This window comes from Oncorhynchus nerka, linkage group LG3 (genome assembly GCF_034236695.1).
Source record: "Oncorhynchus nerka isolate Pitt River linkage group LG3, Oner_Uvic_2.0, whole genome shotgun sequence".
NCBI lineage: Eukaryota > Metazoa > Chordata > Actinopteri > Salmoniformes > Salmonidae > Oncorhynchus > Oncorhynchus nerka.
This window is the reverse complement of record NC_088398.1, coordinates 81,008,938-81,031,111: the sequence shown is the minus strand read 5'-3', so window position 1 is coordinate 81,031,111 and position 22,174 is coordinate 81,008,938. Positions and strand designations below refer to the sequence as shown.

At 37.8% G+C, this 22,174-nt stretch overlaps 1 pseudogene; it reads right to left on the bottom strand.

Moving 5' to 3' along the window:
- Positions 1-4,336: 4,336 nt before the first annotated feature.
- The window catches only part of LOC115137762 (interferon-induced GTP-binding protein Mx-like), a 31,357-nt pseudogene continuing 13,519 nt past the window's right edge, over positions 4,337-22,174 (bottom strand).

Sequence of the window (22,174 nt, the reverse complement as noted above, 5' to 3'; positions counted from 1 at the left end):
ATATTACTACATAACATACACTTAGTATTACTTTCCTATCTATAGTATACATATCTCCCTGACATATTACTACATAACATACACTTAGTATTACTTTCCTATCTATAGTATACATATCTCCCTGACATATTACTACATAACATACACTTAGTATTACTTTCCTATCTATAGTATACATATCTCCCTGACATATTACTACATAACATACACTTAGTATTACTTTCCTATCTATAGTATACATATCTCCCTGACATATTACTACATAACATACACTTAGTATTACTTTCCTATCTATAGTATACATATCTCCCTGACATATTACTACATAACATACACTTAGTATTACTTTCCTATCTATAGTATACATATCTCCCTGACATATTACTACATAACATACACTTAGTATTACTTTCCTATCTCCCTGACATATTACTACATAACTATATAGTATACTTTCCTATCTATAGTATACATATCTCCCTGACATATTACTACATAACATACACTTAGTATTACTTTCCTATCTATAGTATACATATCTCCCTGACATATTACTACATAACATACACTTAGTATTACTTTCCTATCTATAGTATACATATCTCCCTGACATATTACTACATAACATACACTTAGTATTACTTTCCTATCTATAGTATACATATCTCCTGACATATTACTACATAACATACACTTAGTATTACTTTCCTATCTATAGTATACATATCTCCCTGACATATTACTACATAACATACACTTAGTATTACTTTCCTATCTATAGTATTACTTTCCTATCTATAGTATACATATCTCCCTGACATATTACTACATAACATACACTTAGTATTACTTTCCTATCTATAGTATACATATCTCCCTGACATATTACTACATAACATACACTTAGTATTACTTTCCTATCTATAGTATACATATCTCCTGACATATTACTACATAACATACACTTAGTATTACTTTCCTATCTATAGTATACATATCTCCCTGACATATTACTACATAACATACACTTAGTATTACTTTCCTATCTATAGTATACATATCTCCCTGACATATTACTACATAACATACACTTAGTATTACTTTCCTATCTATAGTATACATATCTCCCTGACATATTACTACATAACATACACTTAGTATTACTTTCCTATCTATAGTATACATATCTCCCTGACATATTACTACATAACATACACTTAGTATTACTTTCCTATCTATAGTATACATATCTCCCTGACATATTACTACATAACATACACTTAGTATTACTTTCCTATCTATAGTATACATATCTCCTGACATATTACTACATAACATACACTTAGTATTACTTTCCTATCTATAGTATACATATCTCCCTGACATATTACTACATAACATACACTTAGTATTACTTTCCTATCTATAGTATACATATCTCCCTGACATATTACTACATAACTCCCTGACATACACATAACATAGTATTACTTTCCTATCTATAGTATACATATCTCCCTGACATATTACTACATAACATACACTTAGTATTACTTTCCTATCTATAGTATACATATCTCCCTGACATATTACTACATAACATACACTTAGTATTACTTTCCTATCTACAGTATACATATCTCCCTGACATATTACTAGTATTATAACATACACTTAGTATTACTTTCCTATCTATAGTATACATATCTCCCTGACATATTACTACATAACATACACTTAGTATTACTTTCCTATCTACAGTATACATATCTCCCTGACATATTACTACATAACATACACTTAGTATTACTTTCCTATCTACAGTATACATATCTCCCTGACATAATGCATCATTTATGCAGCAGCAGACAATACACTTTTGGACTCAGTTGTCCTGTGCTCACTTGAACAGGAAGGTGGCGCGGCAGTCCTTCTTGTGGGCAAATTTGTCATAAAACTTTGTCATCAAAGTCCGGCATTCCCTGGAGTTATGGTGCTTTCAAGACAGGTTTCCTAGAAGGAAGCCCGAGTTCCCGACTTCGAATTGTGAGTTGGATGACTATTCAAAATGTATTTTCCCAGTCGGAGCACGTTTTTCCCAGTTGTCTTGAACTTACTGAAGTCTGAGATTTCCCAGTTCCGAGTTTCCAGTTGTTTGAACGCAGCAGAAGCCATGCTGCCTTTTCTGGCCCTTTTCTGGTGTTGCGTGTCAATATTTATCTTTTAAGCTCGGAAAAGAGACTCTTAAACCCTGACATGGGGCGGCAGGTAGCCTAGTCGTTCTGCCCCTGAACAAGGCAATTTAACCCACTGTTCCTAGGCTGTCATTGTAAACAATAATTTGTTCATAACTGACTTGCTAGTTAAATAAAGGTTAAATAAAAAAATTAAATGTACCACACACCCTCTCTACCGAATAGCAGGAAGGGGAAGCACAATAGGGATTGCTTTGCAGCGCTTGCAGTTAGCCACTGATTCCTTCCAAACCGCTCATTGTTGAATTTGCGATTTCCAACTTGTTGTGTAATGTTTATGGCCAATGAGCACCGATACATTTTATCCATCATTTCTCTTCATATGACATGGATTGAAAATGATTTGCCAGTAGATTGTCTGGCTGATGACTGGTTGTCTAGCTTGCTAGCTAAGGGTTGTAAGTACTGATGTTTTAAAAGATCATTCCAACCAAAGCGACGGAAGATATAACTTGTTTTGACGGTCATTCTATCTGTAGGCAATGACCTTGAGCTTTCTTGGAAGGGCACGTCTAATGAAAATAATAATTGTAATAATTGTTTTATTTTCTCAGGTAAACAGTTGGGTCGCCAATGGATATAACCATTTCTAACACAGGCACCATGGCCTTAACCACATATAAGGACAAGACCTCTAATTTGAAGATAATAATAATAATAAGAAGATATATTTTGTACACAATAAAGAAAATCAATTGCAGTTCAACATCTAAATAGGATATTTCTCCCAGCACTGATCAAAACTCAGAATGCATATATTATAGATCTGACTGAGTTCTATTACCGCCTGCCTCTTTGTGAACGAGTGGAATCATGAACAGTGGTTTGTGCGTTATGTATCCTGGATTGCCTCCTGGATTTGCTTTTTAACAGCACATTCACCACTCTCTCAAACGGCTGAAACATGAAACGAACTGTCGCATCTCACTGTCGGCTCTGCTGACAGCGTGTTTGCGAGATGCCGGACAAAAGGCCATTTAAAAGCGTCCGGCGTCTCCTGCCGTGTCTACAGATATCCCCCAAACAAACAAAAAATTACTCTTGAAAAATGAGCAGACAACTGATAAATAGTCGCTTATAGATATTCCAGTCAGCCAGGTGACTAGCTGATGGCAGAGACTTCTATTGCAGTAACGTTGAAGGGCTCTGGATAGTATTACTAAGCCAGCTAGAAGGATGAATTAAGAAGCTAACGTTAAACGGAGCCCACCTCAACAGGAGCAAAACATCTGCCACTAAGTTCTCATAATAAGGTTTTCTTCACAGAGTATAGGCTACTGAGACAGACAGTCATGTGGCACTAAGTTCTCATAATAAGGTTTTCTTCACAGAGTATAGGCTACTGAGACAGACAGTCATGTGGCACTAAGTTCTCATAATAAGGTTTTCTTCACAGAGTATAGGCTACTGAGACAGACAGTCATGTGGCTCTAAGTTGTGAGGCTGAGGCAAGCTGCAATGCATGCAGGAGGAAGCAGAAGAGACGGAACGAGAAAGTAAGCAAGCAGAGAGAGTGGTTAGTACCGTGGATCCCAGACTTGGGGTAGGTGGCCATGTATGGTCCCCATGTATGGCCATGTATGGTCCCCTGAGAAAATCTGTACTAATCTTATCAAACTTCTTAAAAAGAAGATATGTTTCTATATGAACATCTCCACAGGACCTATCTTCCCTATAGGCCGACATTAAAATGCAATCAACATGCAACCAATACAGTTCTAGCAAAATGCTTGGCGCACAGAATTTAAAAAAGTATTGTCAGATATTACTCATCCTAATCAGACAGATTTTTTACATGGATGATACATTGGAGATAATATAAGTACTGGAAACAATAGACAACTATGAAATATCGGGGACACCAGGCCTGTGTTTCATAGCTGACTTTGAAAAGGCTTTTAATAAAGTACGACTAGAGTTTATTTATTAATGCCTAGAATATTTCAATTAGGGGAATCTCTTATAAAATGGGTTAAAGTTATGTATAGTAACACTAGGTGTAAAATAGTTAATAATAGTTAATAATGGCTACATCTCAGAACATTTTAAACTATCTAGAGGAGTAAAACAAGGTTGTCCACTATCGGCATATCTATTTATTATTGCCATCGGAATGTTAGCTGTTAAAATGAGATCAAACAATAATATTAAGGGATTAGAAATTCGGGCTTAAAAAAACTAAGGTGTCGTTGTACGCTGATGATTCATGTTTTTTTTTAAAACCACATTTAGAGTCTCTCCACGGCCTCATAGACGATCTAGATACATTTCCTCTCTGGATTACAACCAAATTATGAAAAGTGTACTATATTACGTATTGGATCACAAAAAAATTAAAATGTTACATTACCATGTAGTTTACAAATTAAATGGTCTGACGGAGATGTGGACATACTCGGTATACAAAAAAGAAAGAAATAGAAAAGTTAGCAAAAATAGATAAGATCTTGGAACCATGGAAAGGCAAATACCTGTCTATTTGTGGAAAAATCACTATGATTAACTCTTTAGTCATATCACAGTTTACCTATTTGCTTATAGTTTTGCCTACACCTAGTGACCTGCTTTTTAAATGATATGAACAAAAAATATTCAATTATATATGGAACGGCAAGACAGACAAAATTAAAAGGGCCTATTTATACACAGAATATGAATTCAGAGGGCAGAAATGATTAAATATTAAAGCGTTAGACCTCTCACTAAAGGCATCAGTCATACAAAAGTTATACTTAAATCCAAACTGGTTCTCTAGTAAATTGTTAAGAATGTCATATCCTATGTTCAAGAAGGGCCTTTTTCCCTTTATTCAGATTACAACAGCTCACTTTCGGTTGTTTGAAAAGGAAATAATCTCCAAAATATCAAAAAAGCCTTAGAAAGTTGGTTGGTTTCAGTTTAATCCACCTGAAAAGACAGAACAAATAATACATAAATTATTGTGGTTAAACTCAAATATACCATTTGATAAAAAATATATATTTTTTGAAGAAATGTTTAAAAAAGGTAATATTTTAGTGAAATATATCAGAATTAAGACCGGTAGAGTTACGTCACACATGCATCTAACACAGATATATGGAAATGTCTGCTCTACCCAAAATTACAACCTAGCATTTCCACAAAAATGGAAGAGGCAAGTAGAAGGGGAAAAAAGTAAGGAACTTGTATGTCGGCCCTGTATTAAAGAACATAAATGGTTAAAGAAAAGTGTGATAAATAAAAACACATCAATTTAATTTAGGAACCAAACTGACAGCTGTTCCATTTAAATTGCAAAATAGTTGTGAAAAGATTTTGGTGTACCCATTTCATGGGACATGGTTTATGAATTGATACGCCTACAATGCCGGATTCAAAACTTCACATTTCAATTAAAAATACTATACAAAATTATTGCAACCAATGGAATGTTATATATATGTGGAGGATACAATCTTTCCAGCTCTGCAGATTCTGTTGTGAGAATTAGATCATTAGATCATTTGTTTTGGTATTGTCCATATGTAGCTCGTTTTTGGTCCCAGGAATGGCTGAAGAATTGCAACATTTGCCTAGAACTAACGCTGTAGATCGCAATACTGGTTGATTTGAAAAGCCATAGTCAATCAATCAATAATATAATAATAATTTTAGCAGAAATTTGTATTTTTAATTTACAATCTGTAGAAGCTATGAGAATAGAAAGGTTCAATTCCTTTGTGAAGCATCACAGTACAGTTGAGAAAATATATGGCAAATAGAAATCCAAAATGGCTGATGTTGAGAGACAGATGGGAGGGGTTGAATGGAGCTGAAGGGTGACTAATAACAAGATAAACAATGTAAAATATACGGGGTCTGTCAAATGTATATAGGTTCAGAACTTTTGTGAAATAGCACAGTTACAAGTAGAAATCAAACCGGATGGACATCAGAAATAGAGGAAGGACTAAAAACAAACTAAATATAACTATTGTAAAATAGATTGTGTCTGCAAAATAAGATGTATAAGATGTATAAACTGAAAGTAAAAGCCTAAGTGTTTATTAGTTTACTCTAATTGGGGGATCAGTGGTAGGGTTAGGGGGAAATAATAATAAAGGTATATTATTTAAAAAGTATGTATGTGTAAATAGGTATGTGTATGTATATATGTGTATATGTATGCATGCGTGAATGTATATAGATATATATTTAACCAAAAAATATGGGGGATTGGAAATTATGCAGACAATTACATTGATGGAAGCAACATTCTTTCTGCAATATTAAGCTGAAAAAATATATATATATATTTTATATTAAAAAAAATAATAAAAATACAGTTCTATAAATGTCCTACATGTTCATTTCGTCGCTGATCCTACACGTCAGCGTGAATAATTCATCACATTTCCCTCTTTTAGGAGTATAACATTACAATCGTATAGTTAATATGCCGTGTGTTTGTAGATGGACTGAGGTGAATGAACCTACAGCAGCCAAGGCGATAATGGCTGGTGTTATTTTTTTTTATTGTTTTTGCTGTTCTACAAGTAGCATTTGAATGCGTTTTTATTGAATAGAAAGGCAGTAAAACAATGTTCCTCCAGTTCTCAGTAAAAGTCAAACCCTGTTACCAGCCCTGGTTAATTGTAAAGGTTCTCCATCTCTGCAGGTGATCTGTCTAGCTGGTCAAGACCATGGATACAGGTCCCCCTCTCTCTGGTAATAGATATAGAGAGAGCTGGATTCAAATTAAGCCTTTTTTAGATTGGCCCCAGAATACACACCAATACAGCTCAGTGTAGATTTACAGCATATCTGGATTGGAGATTTCTCTGGTATGTATAACATTAGCAGACTTTTACATTGCATTCAGAAAGTATTGAGACACTCTTGACTTTGTTACGTTACAGCCTTATTCTAAAATGGATGAAATAGTATTTTTTCCCTTCAATCTTCAGACAATACCCCACGATGACAAAGCAAAACTGTTTTTGGAAACTTTTTCAAATGTATTAAAAATTAAAAGCACAAATATCCCATTTACATTAGTATTCAGACGCTTTACTCAGTACTTTGTTGAAGCACGTTTGGAAGCGATTACAGTCTCATGTCTTCTTGGGTATGAAGCTACAAGCTTGGCACACCTCTATTTGTGGACTTTCTCTCATTCTTCCCTGCAGATCCCCTGTGTCCGGTTGGATGGGGAGCGTTGCTACACAGCTATTCTCAGGTCTCTCCAGAGATGTTCGATTAGGAACAATCTTAAAACCTGTTAAAGATAGGGCTGACTACTGGCCCCTTTGGAGGAATTGCGTGCCCATAGTAAACAGAAAAAAAATCTGTCAAAAATTGCTAATATATGCATATAATAATTATTAGTGAATAGAAAACACTCTAAAGCTTCTAAAACCGTTCAAATTATGTCTGTATGTAAAGCAGAACTCTCAGGGCAGCCATTCTCCCAAACTCTCTCTTGGCAACAGAAAAGTTGGGACAACTTTGACGTCATCGTCCCCACCCTTCCCAACGAGCTACAGATCTGGGAACAGTTCCTATCTCTTCACCGCGATGTCCCCTTTCAGTGGGGCCTGTCATTGTGAGAATCGCGCGCTCCCTCGAGTTTTGGCGGGCTGAAACCTCCGGGTCACGCGAAAATACATGTACTTTCATGCGCGCGTCGGGTCCGGAGCTCTCTTTCTTCCAGGATTCACCAAACGATGTCGGTTTGTCTGTTCACGCTAAGGATTGTTTTGTATGTTTAGAACATGCTAAAGCTCGATTCTGCACTTAGTTTGACCAGTTTAGTCGACATATAATATGTAATTTTGAAGTTTTGATGCTCATCCACTAGAATTTTGGCTGCATTTCGACCGGAATTTGTCGTGTTTGATAACCTAAAGACACAGACTTGAAAACCAAACGCAGTTTTTGGTAAGTATCACTCCTTCCACGTCTTCTGATCGAAGAACATCAAAGGTAAGGGAATATTTATGCGTTACTAATGGGTTTCTGTGGACTCCGAGATAGAGGAGTCTAATTTCTGAGCGCCGTCTCATATTATAGCCTAGTGAACGAATTCTGTAACGTTAAAAATAAATGTAACAGCGGTTGCATTAAGAAGAAGTGTATCTTTTCTATCTGTATGTAGAACATGTATATTTAGTCAAAGTTTATGATGTGTATTGCTTGTTATCTGATGTTAGCTCCGGCAGATATCATCATTTCTCCGGACATTTGAGTAGCATTATTTGAACATGGCGTCATTGTAAACAGAGATTTATGGATATAAATGGCATATTATTGAAAAAAACATAAATGTCCTGTGTAACATGTCCTATTACTGTCATCTGATGATGTGTAACATGTCCTATTACTGTCATCTGATGATGTGTAACATGTCCTATTACTGTCATCTGATGAAGAGTTTCAAAAGGTTAGTGAATTAATTTTCTTTTAATCCTGCGGTTGTTGATTGCAGATTTTGTTCAACGTGGCTATTCAAATTAGCTGTGTCTTTGGTGGTGGTTTGACATAAATACGTGCTATGTTTTCGCCGTAAAACATTTTAGAAATCTGAAAATCTTGCTGGCTAGATGAACAAGGTGTTTATCTTTCATTTGAGCTATTGGACGTTAATGTGTGGAGGTTAAATATTTCTAAGAATATTTTTGCGTTCCGTGCGCCACGTTCCAGCTGAACGTGGGAGGGGTTGTTCCCAAAAGGGAACCCTAACCCGTCATCAGGTTAAAATGATCTACTTTGCTTTACAGACAAGCATCATGAAACACATTCAGTTGACTTCGTTAAAAAAAATGTTTGGGGCCAAAAAATTTCACTTCAATGTCCAAATGAAGACGTGGGGACACATTGTGCCTTCAAAAACACATCACTAAGCTCAGGACCCTGGGACTAAACTAAACACCACTTATAACTTGGATCCTGGACTTATTGCAGAGGAACCTGACATCCTTACCACACATTGTGCCTTCAAAAACACATCACTAAGCTAAGGACCCTGGGACTAAACACCTCCCTCTCCATCTTGGATCCTGGACTTCCTGACGGGCCGTCCCCAGGTGGTAAGGGTACTGGGACTAAACACCTCCCTCTGCATCTTGGATCCTGGACTTCCTGACGGGCCGTCCCCAGGTGGTAAGGGTAGGTAACAACACATCCACCACGCTGATCCTTAACACGTTTAAAAAAAAAACAGGCATCAAGTTATTATAATGCCATTATAAAATTATTCTCAACATTGATCTGCTCTGACCAATCAAAAAATGGATACAACATTCATTTTGATTGTCACTTTAAATAATATTATCAACCATCTTCACATATTTCCTCAGGACATGATGAGATGAAAATATTATAACACAATGCAGATATGTGATGATACAACTGTCACATCATTGTCTTTTAAACACATTTTTGATCAAATGTAGAGATGCCCAACATATAAAATGTCCTGTATGCTGATAAAATGCAGGTATAATTATTGCAGGCTTTGTTGGCTACATCTCAGAATTTCTGCAATGACATGATCTTAGCCAATCTTATACATTTGTTGAATAAAAATATACTAAATATATCTAATTTAAATAAATAGCATTTGGCCGAAAGTGACCTTTGCAACAATCTGGTTATAGTTCTATAAATCGGTTTCATTTTCAAGATCTCTGAATATTGTAACTGACAAGACATCACCTACTCAGAGGCTGCTGATTTTGTCATTGGCCAGTAGAAGGCGATCCGCTTGGGCCTGCAACTTTGCACGATACTGTCCGATCTCTGAATCCTCCTGAAGGATGTTATCAGTGTCGTCTCTGTGTAGCAGATCCAGCATTTCACTGCACACAATCTTGGCTGACTGCTTCAGGATGAAGTAACAGATCATCATGGGCACCTGGTCAGCCAGTCTTTGCACCACAATCTGCGAGAGAGGTGAGGTGGGATGGAGAGTCAGGGCTAGAAGTGATGAGATGGCCACAAGGCAACCAAAAGATTACCAAATGACAACAAAGACTCAGCAAGGTGAACATATAGACTTCACAGTTGGATTGGTCTGCAAAATGCAATATTCCATAATGCAACCCTGCCACAACAATGTATGTTGGAAACAATTGTCTTAAAGTATTAATTAATTAATTAGAGATCTCATTGATGATGTCATGGATTCATTGTACAGGCTGGAGCAGAGCTATATAATGTACACTACCGTTCAAAAGATTGGGGCCACTTAGAAATGTCCTTGTTTTTTGACATTTTTTTGTCCATTAAAATAACATCAGGTTGATCAGAAATACAGTGTAGACATACAACATTAATGTTGTAAATGACTATTGTAGCTGGAAATATCTACATAGGAGTACAGAGGCCCATTATCAGCAACCATCACTCCTCTGTTCCAATGGCACGTTCTGTTAGCTAATCCAAGTTTATCATTTTAAAAGGCTAATTGATCATTAGAAAACCATTTTGCAATGATGTTAGCACAGCTGACATCTGTTGTTCTGATTAAAGAAGCAATAAATCTGGCCTTCTTTAGATTAGTTGAGTATCTGGAGCATCAACATTTGTGGGTTTGATTCCACAATTTTGTGGAAGGCCCTGATGAGAAAGTGTGTGAGTTTGTCGATAAGCAAGCTACATAACATGCCAGTTTTATGTACGTTTAGTTAATTCGATTTTATTTCTGGAACATTCTATACATACTGCACAGTAGATGTGTTGCATTGTACCTCATAGTATGCCTTGAGCAGCCCAGGGTACTTGCTCCTGGTGTCGTGATCTGAGCCTTCTGCTGTTCCCTCCTTTTGACTCTGTTTGTTGAAGATTTCATCCTGTGTGTAGACCTGCATCTCCATCTCAAACTGCTCCACGATCCTCTCCTTCACTATGTTTGACTGCTTTTCCTGGATTGTTTCAATGTTTTTCTGAGTTCAAACAAAGATGAAGATTCCATGAAGACATAAAGAATATTGGATGCAGGGAGGCAGTGAAATATTGTTACTGTTTCAGAACTAAGTTCAGTTCGACATGATCTAAGTGTCTGTTAATAGTTGCTCCTACCCTCTACTTTTTTGAACATTTTGTTAAAAATCCAACATGGGACAACGTCCATTGTACTCATGCCAGGAATATATATTGTGATTTTTAGAATGTGCTGGATTGCCTCAAGTTTTCTGGTTAAATCTTGCTGTGCCTATAACTAAGAATTTAATTTCAGCCTAAAATCACAACGTAAAATTGAAATGATTATCATGTCAGAGCGCAACAGTTTACAATTGTCATTACCTTTGAGACCAGATGAAGATAAGGATAGTTCTTAAAGCTCTCTGTGACAAATGATCAAATTGCTTTTGCACCACTGAAAAACCAAAACAAATGTATTTGGTAAAGAGATGTTAAAAGACAAATGTATTTGGGAAAGAGTTGTTAAAAGAGACAAATGTATTTGGTAAAGAGATGTTCAGAGACAAATGTATTGAAAGAGATGTTAAACGAGACAAATGTATTTGGTAAAGAGATGTTAAACCAGACAAATGTCATTTGGAAAGAGATGTTAAACGAGACAAATGTATTTGACAAATGTAAAGAGTTTTTTAAAGAGACAAATGTATTTGTAAAGAGATGTTAAAAGAGGCAAATGTATTTGGCAAAGAGATGTTAAAAGAGGCAAATGTATTTGGTAAAGTATATTCCACAAAAATGTTTTTATTTTAAAAATAGTTCAGCCAAATTACAAGTCAAAGTCCCAATATTATTTTGTTTGTGCTTATGTCAAACAATCATTGTCTACATTGAGCTACACAATCAATTTGAGATACATAGGATCATTTGGAATGAAGAGTAAAAACCCAAACAGTGTTTAAACAAAGCTGGATTGATGTCACACAAAGAAGATTGTCCATTTTATAGACTGCTTTGACTGTTTTCTAGGAAACCAATATTATTTTGTCATTTGAGTGAACTGTCCTTTTGTGTCCTATTATTCAATTATGTTCAAATGTCACGTCAAAAGCTACAATGAAATGCCGTTTTAAAAAACCTGACTTGAAGCCTAAAAATAACATCAAGTAGCAAAAACACTAGATAAATAAGAACATGTAAGTATTTTAATGACAGTTCCAGTTTTAAGCTATATACAGGTACAGTTCATTTAGCTATATACATTACAGTTCCAGGGTCAGTAGCTATGGGACGTACAGTTTCAGGGTCAGTAGCTATATAAGGGACAGTTAAGGATTTCTATTGAACAGTTCAGGATCAGTAGCTATCCAACATGGGACAACAGGTTCAGTAGCTATATACATGTACACTTCCAGGGTCAGTAGCTATATACAGGGACAGTTCCTGGGTAAGTTCCAGGGTCAGTAGTTTTCTTCCTCATCTTCTTGCTATATAACAGATAGAGTTCCTGGGACAGTAGTTATGTACAGGGACAGTTCCAGGTTGTAGATTATCATCAGTTCAGGTTCAGTAGCTATATACAGTTTACAATTCCTGGGTCATTAGCTTTGAGACCAGATTCCCGAAGATAAGTAGTTATATTAGGGACAGTTCCTGGGACAAATTCCAGTCAAATAGCTTTTACAGGGACAGATCCAGGGACAGTTCCAAAACAAATGTATAAATGGTCAAGAGTTTAAAAGAGACAAATGTATTTACAGGGAAGTTCCAGGGTTAAAAGAGACAAATGGTCATTTCCAGGGTCAGTAGCTATAAAGGGAAAGTTCCAGCGTCAATATATAAACAGGGAAGTTTTTATTTAAAGGGATAGTTCAGACAGTTCCAGGGTCAGTAGCTATATCAACAGTTCCAGGGTCAGTAGTTATATATTTGGACTGTTCCAGGGTCAGTAGCTATATACAGGTACAGTTCCAGGGTCAGTAGTTATATACATGGACAGTTCATTGGCTACACAATCAATTTGAGATACATTAGGGTCATTTGGGTCATGTAGTTATAAATGGACAGTTCAGGTAGATATAAACAAAGCAGTTCCAGGATTGATGTCACACCTTCCAGGGTCAGTAGTTATATACATGGACTTCCAGGGTCAGTAAACCAATATGCCATTTTGGGTCAGTAGTTATACATGGACTTCAACAGGTCAGTAGTTTAGTCAACAGTTCAGGGTCAGTAGTTATATACAATGAAACAGTAGTTATATATAGGACAGTTCTTCAAACTAAACAGTTCAAGGGTCAGTAGCTAAAAATAACATCACAGTTCCAGGGTCAAAATACACTAGAGACAGTTCCAGGGTCACAGTTCCAGTCAGTAGTTATCTACATGGACAGTTCCAGGGTCAGTAGTTATATACATGGACAGTTCCAGGGTCAGTAGTTATATACAGGGACAGTTCCAGGGTCAATAGCTATATACATGGACAGTTCCAGGGTCAGTAGTTATCTAGGACAGTTCAGTAGTTATATACAGGGACAGTTCCAGGGTCAGTAGCTAAATACATGGACAGTTCCAGGGTCAGTAGTTATATATAGTGACAGTTCCAGGGTCAGTTCCAGGGTCAGTAGTTATAGACATGGACAGTTCCAGGGTCAGTAGTTATAGACATGGACAGTTCCAGGGTCAGTAGTTATATACATGGACAGTTCCAGGGTCAGTAGCTATATACATGGACAGTTCCAGGGTCAGTAGTTATATACATGGTCAGTTCCAGGGTCAGTTCAATACCATATGTACAATGTGAATGGATACTGAATTGGTTCAGTTAGATACTGTATGTATAGTGGTAAGTTGACTAGGCATCAGGGTATATGATAAACAGAGTAGCATCTGTTTGTGTGTGTTTAGAGTCACTATACATGTGTGTAGATGTTACGTGGTTGAGAAAATGAAGTGTGTGTGTGTTGGAGTGACAGTGTGTGCGTGTGTTTGATGGAATGACCGTGTGTGTGTGCATCTGTAGAGTTCTGACAGTGTGTGTGTGTGTGTGTGTGTGTGCGTGTGTGTGTTGGCGTGACAATGTGCATAGAGATGGTGCAAAGATACAAATAAATAAAGGGGTCAACTCTGATAGTCCGGTAGCCATTTTGTTTGCTAGTTAGCAGTCTCATGGCTTGGGGATAGAAGCTGTTCTGTAGCCTGTTCAGGAACCGTTTGTCGTGCAGAAGCAGAGAGAACAGTCTATGGCTTGGGGATAGAAGCTGTTCTGGAGCCTGTTCAGGAACCGTTTGTCATGCAGAAGCAGAGAGAACAGTCTATGGCTTGGGGATAGAAGCTGTTCTGTAGCCGGTTCGGGAACCGCAGAAGCAGAGAACAGTCTATGTCTTGGGTGGCTGTGGACTTTAACCATTTTCCGGGCTGCAGCTGGTCAAGATGCTCTCAATGGTGCAGCTGTATAACTTTGTTGAGGATTTGAGGGCCCATGACAAAGCTTTTCAACCTCCTGAGGGGGTACTGTCTCGCCTTCCTCATTACTGTGGGCATGTGTGGACCACTTTAACTCATTAGCCTTTTTGGACACGGAGGAACTTAATGCTCTCGACCTGCTCCACTTCAGCCCTGATGATGTGGATGGGGTTCTGATTCACCAATACCTGCTTTCTTGGGTGTTAATGCTTAATATAATAGGCATGTTTGCCTTGTCATTACTACCATAAGAGACCCATGAATGATGTTCGATAAAGGGGCTTTTGGAAAAACACATCGGCCCTAGAGCTGTAACGTGTACACTGATAAACAGGAAGCAAGTACAGGGGGTGAATTTAATGAATAAACGAACATGAAACAAAACAAGACACATGAGTAGAGTACAGACATGAAACACAGAACAGAAACAATAACGCCTGAGGAAAGAACCAAAGGGAGTGACAGAAATAAGGGAGGAAATCAGGAAGGTGATGGAGTCCAGGTGAGTTTCATGAGGCGCAGGTGCGCGTAACGATGGTGACAGGTGTTCGTAATAATGAATAAACTGGTGACAACAAGTGCCAGAGGGGGAGAGATGGAGTAGACATGACCATGGGTTTTGGTCACTTACCTCTGATTTTCTGTAGTGTCGTCATGGCTGGTGTCTTAAGTTCAGCCACTAGTTTCTGAACAACATGTTGAAATACCCTGTAGTTACTGAATCCTGGCAGCTCACTTCCCCTGTGCTCCTTATCATATTCATCCACCACTTGTTGCACTACTTTGTGGTCTAAATTCAGGAAAACAATGTTAATCATTTATTGGAGATTATAATCACTGTTGTATGACATAACTATTAGTAGTATAATAATTATATCAGTAAATATTAGGGATATTTAGAAACGTAAATATTTATTGGTTATACAAGGTATTATGATGAGCAATACTTGGGCTATTCAAATTCTACCTACAGTTTGATTTGTCATTTTCCAAGCATTTCATCCACTGTGTAAATTCCTTTCGCATGAGAACAAACAGATTCTCCTCAACGATAATATCCCCTTTGGACAGTTGGGTAATCTGCTCATTGAAATCTGTTATGACCTGAAGGAGGAAACATAACAATGAAACCTGTTAAAATGTTTCATATTTAGGTATTTTAGATGACTGTTTAATAAAATGTCTCCACAAGACCCATCCAACCTTACGTCTTCTACAGATATTAAAACTTACGGCTGCGATCCCGGATCGATATGACAACAGCCAGTGAAAGTGCAGGGCACCAAATTCAAAACAACAGAAATCCCATAATTAAAATTCCTCAAACATACCAGTATTTCACACCAATTTAAATATACACTTCTTGTTAATCCCACCAGTGTCCGATTTCAAATAGGCTTTACAGAAATGCACCACAAACGATTACGTTTGGTGAGTGCCTATTCACAGAAAAACACAGCCATTTTTTCAGCCAAAGAGAGGAGTCACAAAAAGCAGAAATAGAGATAAATTAATCACTAACCTTTGATGATCTTCATCAGATGACACTCATAAGACTTCATGTTATACAATATGTATGTTTTGTTCGATAAAGTTCATATTTATATCAAAAAATCTCAGTATACATTGGCGCGTTGTGTTCAGAAGTTCCAAAAACATCCAGTGATTTTGCAGAGAGCCATCAATTTACAGAAAAACTCATCATAAATGTTGATGAAAATACAAGAATTATACATGGACCTTTAGATAAACTTCTCCTTAATGCTGTGTCAGATTTAAAAAAAACTTTTACGAAAAAGCAAACCATGCAATAATCTGAGTACAGCGCTCAGTGCCCAAACAAGCCATTCAGATATTGGCCATGTTGTGGAGTCAACAGAAGTCAGAAATAACATTATAAATATTCACTTACCTTTGATGATCTTCATCATAATGCACTCCCAGGAATCCCAGTTCCACAATAAATGTTTGTTTTGTTCGATAATGTCCATTATTTATGTCAAAATATCTCCTTTTGTTAGCGCGTTTGGTAAACAAATCTAAATTCATGACGCGCGTTCACTAAGAGCAGACAAAAAGTCAAAAAGGTCCGTAGAAACATGTCAAACGATGTATAGAATCAATCTTTAGGATGTTTTTAACATATATTTTCAATAATGTTCCAACCGGAGAATTCCTTTCTCAGTCTCGCTATCACGTGAACGCGCGAGACTGATCTCGTGGCTCTCCGGCAGACCTCTGACCCATTCCACTCTCATTCGCCCCACCTCACAGAAGAAGCATCAAACACGGTTCTAAAGACTGTTGACATCTAGTGGAAGCCTTAGTGCAACATGACCAATATCCCACTGAATCTTCAATAGGGAATGAGTTGAAAAACGACAAACCTCAGATTTCCCACATCCTGGTTAGATTTCATCTCAGGTTTTTGCCTGCCATATGAGTTCTGTTATACTCACAGACATCATTCAAACAGTTTTCAAAACTTCAGAGTGTTATATATTCAAATATACTAATCATATGTATATCTTAGCTTCTGGAACTGAGTAGCAGGGAGTTTACTCTGGGCACCTTATTCATCCAAGCTACTCAATACTGCCCCCTACTGACATAAGACGTTTCAACAAGAACTATCTTACAGTGACTTGTCCAAGTGTTTTTGTAAAATCAGCTGTCAAGGTAAAGTATTGTTTAACCTGGTGACAAACATAATCAGGGGAAATTAAGGAAGGAGAGTGGAGGAAGTGGAAGTGGAGAACATTTAAATGCTGCTTTATTTATCTTTCTGGACAGTATGTTTACTCTTACACTTGTGTTGCAAATCTGACCAATCCAAATGGTAGAGGATGTGCAACAGAACTGATGCCTTTACACCAAGTACCATTGCCCAAATTCTCTATAGAACATTCTACTGACAATTTACCAAACCATGACAATAACACACCTGGACTACTGTGCAACAGTATGGCTTCCAACCCTACATCATACATTTTTATAGAAATGTTGTACAAAAGAAGAAGTTTACGAAGCTGAAAGACGGAAAGGTGAAAGATGGACTCACCTGAATGAGGTACTTCCTCTTCTCTTCAGGTTCAAGGGGAGGCCCGCCCTCTAATTTACTCAATGAATTCTTTACCTCCCCCAGCTGCTCCTTTATCTTATCTGACATCTGGGGCAGATATGTCTGACCAGGAGCAAACATACAAGTGAACTATTAATAGGTACCAGACCACATGTTTTCCAGTGTGCACTGGGTGTAGGGGGAACAGATAACCATAGGGTATGTGGTTGGACTAACCTTGATCTGTTTGAACAGGGCATTGGTGAGCTTTTGGCTAGGCACTTGGTGGTTGCCTTCTCCTCATGCACGAGGGATCTATACATTGTAAGGGAGAGAAATATAACAAACACAGTATTTCATCCCAACAATTGGCCATAACCTGGTATGGTATAACCTTTGGCCTACAATGGTCACGCCCCACATATATCTAATTAACATAATACAAAAAACCATCAATATCCTTCTGTTTAAGCTAGAGATATGTGCTAAGCTAACATATGGATTTGTTTTATTATAATTATACCAAGGATAATTTAGCCATTTTAATTTTGAATGTTAAAAAGTACAATATGCAGAAATGTAAGAGAAGGGAGGGAGGGACTCTCATTCATCGACACTATATGGAACTACTCTCAAAGGATATCTGGAAAAATATTATTTTTCATAAAATCCTGAAACCCACAGTTTGGGGCCCTGAACATTTTCAGATGTAAAAGCCATCAAAAACAAAGATGCAAGTTTACTTAACACATGGCAAGAACACATTTTACCTGAAGTGCTCATGATTTCGGAAGAATTCCAACTCCTCCTCAATCGCACGGGTTATTGACATGTTTTCATCAATTTGCTTTTGACCACGACATTTCACAATGACATAGCCCATGCTGAGAAAGATGACTCTATTGTGGACAATTTCCAACACATTCTTCTCTGCTCCCGGGTCTATCAGGTCTGGCTTTGTCAGAATGGCTTGAAGACAAATTAAAAGGATTATGATAACTGCTTATATAAAAACACTATAAAAAAAATACATGAATCTATATAATTTCTTTACCCAGAGTTCTTGTGCCTTCAGGATCCATTTCTTGTGCCATTTTCAGGGCCTCTGTTGTTGCTATGTCAACATTACATGGTACCACCACCAAAATAATGGTTCTCTTATTCTTTATGAATTTCGTAATGAGATTATTGATCTAGTAAAAAAGTAAGAAGAATGTGACAAAGCAGTCAGGATTCAAGCCTTTGATCGAGTTATGTGATTAATCCACGAGAGGGTATCAGACCGCTTGTTACCGGGATATCGCCCTGTGTGGGGCACTCTGTTCTTTATGGTTCTGACGCTCAACCTTCCTCAACGTCAACACATTCAAAGTGCCTTTCACCAGAATCAACCATCATAGCTACATGTACCTTGCTAGCAATTATGGTATAAAATCTGCACACGTGGCTAAAACAATTCATCCTTAGTGAATCATGAGATGAGAACCAAGAGTCAACAACGTACTGGACCAAGTCCAACAGCTATACGCTCTAACGACAGACTTACTTGGACTCCAATGTCTTCTGGTTGTCCTTTCACTGCCACCCTGGTGATCCCTGGTAAGTCAATCAGACTGAGGTCACACACCGTGGAGGATGTGATCTTTAGAGTGATCAGGTCTTCACATATCCCCACTCCCTTTCCAGCTAACGTGTTCTGAGCTGTTAAATCAATGGGAAAATATTCATGAGTTTATTGTTTGTTTGTCTGTCTGTCTTATACCCAGATAGAACTAATCTTATTATAATATATATTCTGTAGTTCTCTATGGTAAATGCCATACAATCTTTTCCACAATAAATTATAATGGATTTGTCAATGGCGGTTGGTACCGTTTAAGATTAAGGACAATAATGTATTTTTATGAGCATGGCCTTATTTCTATTACTATTACAGCGTATGACTGTCATTCATATTCCATTCACCCAGTTCAATGTAACAGTGACAGGTTTAGGTTACTGTCATTCATATTCACCCAGTTCAATGTAACAGTGACATTACCATTCATATTCACCAGTTCAATGTAACAGTGACAGGTTTAGGTTACTGTCATTCATATTCCATTCAGTGATTTTAGGTTACTGTCATTCAGTTCAATGTAACAGTGACAGGTTTAGGTTACTGTCATTCATATTCACCCAGTTCAATGTAACAGTGATAGGTTTAGGTTACTGTCATTCATATTCACCCAGTTCAATGTAACAGTGACAGGTTTAGGTTACTGTCATTCATATTCACCCAGTTCAATGTAACAGTGACAGGTTTAGGTTACTGTCATTCATATTCACCCAGTCAATGTAACAGTGACAGGTTTAGGTTATTCATTCATATTCACCCAGTTCAATGTAACAGTGACAGGTTTAGGTTACTGTCATTCATATTCACCCAGCACAATGTAACAGTGACAGGTTTAGGTTACTGTCATTCATATTCACCCAGTTCAATGTAACAGTGACAGGTTTAGGTTACTGTCATTCATATTCACCCAGTTCAATGTAACAGTGACAGGTTTAGGTTACTGTCAACACCCAGTTCAATGTAACAGTGACAGGTTTAGGTTACTGTCATTCATATTCACCCAGTTCAATGTAACAGTGATTTAGGTTACTGTTTAGGTTACTGTCATTCATATTCACCCAGTTCAATGTAACAGTGATGAGGTTTAGGTTCATTCATATTCACCCAGTTCAATGTAACAGTGATGAGTTTAGGTTACTGTCATTATTCCATTCACCCAGCTCATTGTAACTCTGATAGGTTTAGGCTACTACATGATACTACAACCTAGCCTATGAATGAAAGTTAACAATGCAGGTGCAAAAGTTGAGAGAATTTTTAGTAATCAAGGTGACAGACACCGACACATCCAATACATTCAATTTGTCTGTAGCAAACAAGAGTTTCTATTGGACAAATTCAGGTATGTTTATGCCTGTTTTGTTCTGTTTGCTTCCAAAAAGTCTGATGTTTTTGATCATTGTATATATAATTCCTCCTCCCATCTACGTGCTCCCCTCCTATCATGTTTTCCCTTGTGGATTCAGTGCTGTGACGGCTGTCTGTGACCAGCCGAAAAAACCTTTCCAAGCCAAACCTTCATATCAGCGCTACACACAGCCGACATCGTTGTCACCATATTATACCATCATGGTCAACCTAGCTACTAGAGCTACTAACCCTAACCCTAACCCCTAACCCTAACCCTAACCCTGACCCTAACCCTAACCCTAACCCTAACCCCTAACCCTAACCCTAACCCCTAACCCATCCCTGACCCTAACCCTAACCCTAACCCCTAACCCCTAACCCTAACCCTAACCCCTAACCCATCCCTGACCCTAACCCTAACCCTAACCCCTAACCCTAACCCTATCCCTGACCCTGAACCCTAACCCTAACCCCTAACCCTAAACCCCCCCTAACCCTAACCCATCCCTGACCCTAACCCTAACCCTAACCCCTAACCCATCCCTGACCCTAACCCTAACCCCTAACCCCTAACCCTAACCCTATCCCTAACCCAACCCTAACCCATCCCTAACCCTAACCCCTAACCCATCCCTGACCCTAACCCTAACCCATCCCTGACCCTAACCCTAACCCCAACCCTAACCCCTAACCCTAACCCCTAACCCCTAACCCTAACCCTAACCCTAACACGTTAGTAAACCTGATACAATCATGCAGTACAGTGTTCAGTCAGCAGCAAGCAGTTTAGCAGTTACATCGGGAGGGCATCAGTGGCTAACAATTTATAAAACCTAAAAACTTACCTTGACTTGGAAGAGTTCCTTTGTTGGATAGTCATACCCAGCTAGCTAACATAAGATCCCTCTCTGTTTGAGCCTGGTGTCTGAGTAGGCTAAACTAGCTAGCTAACTTCACTAGCTCAGTAACTGAAAGTGTCCTTAACCATTGTCCTCTTGTCTTTCTCTCTATTTGGGTAAGCTACTCACCAAATGTTATGTATTGCAGTGCTAGCTAGCTGTAGCTTATGCTTTCTGTAATAGATTTGTTCTCTGATCCTTTGACTGGGTGGCCAACATCTCAGTTCATATTTCAAGAGCTCTGATAGGATGGAGGACGTCCTCCAGAAGTTGTCATACTTTCTGTGTAAGTCTATGGAAGGCAGGGAGAACCACGAGCCTCCAAGATTTTGTATTGAAGTCAATATAACCAGAAGAAGATGGAACTAGCTGTCGTCTGGCTACACCATGGTTCCACCCTACAGAGTGCTGTTGAGGCTACTGTAGGGTTTCATTGCAAAACAGTGTGTATTATTCAATTATTTGGTGATGTAAATATTTTAAGTATAACTTTATTAAAAATATATATTTAAAAATATATATTTTTACATTTTGTTTTATTCATTGAGGAGGATTGGTCCTCCCCTTCCTCCTCTGAGCAGCCTCCACTGGTTAATGTACAGTATTGAATAATATGTCTGTGTGTTTGTGTGTGTGTCTGTGT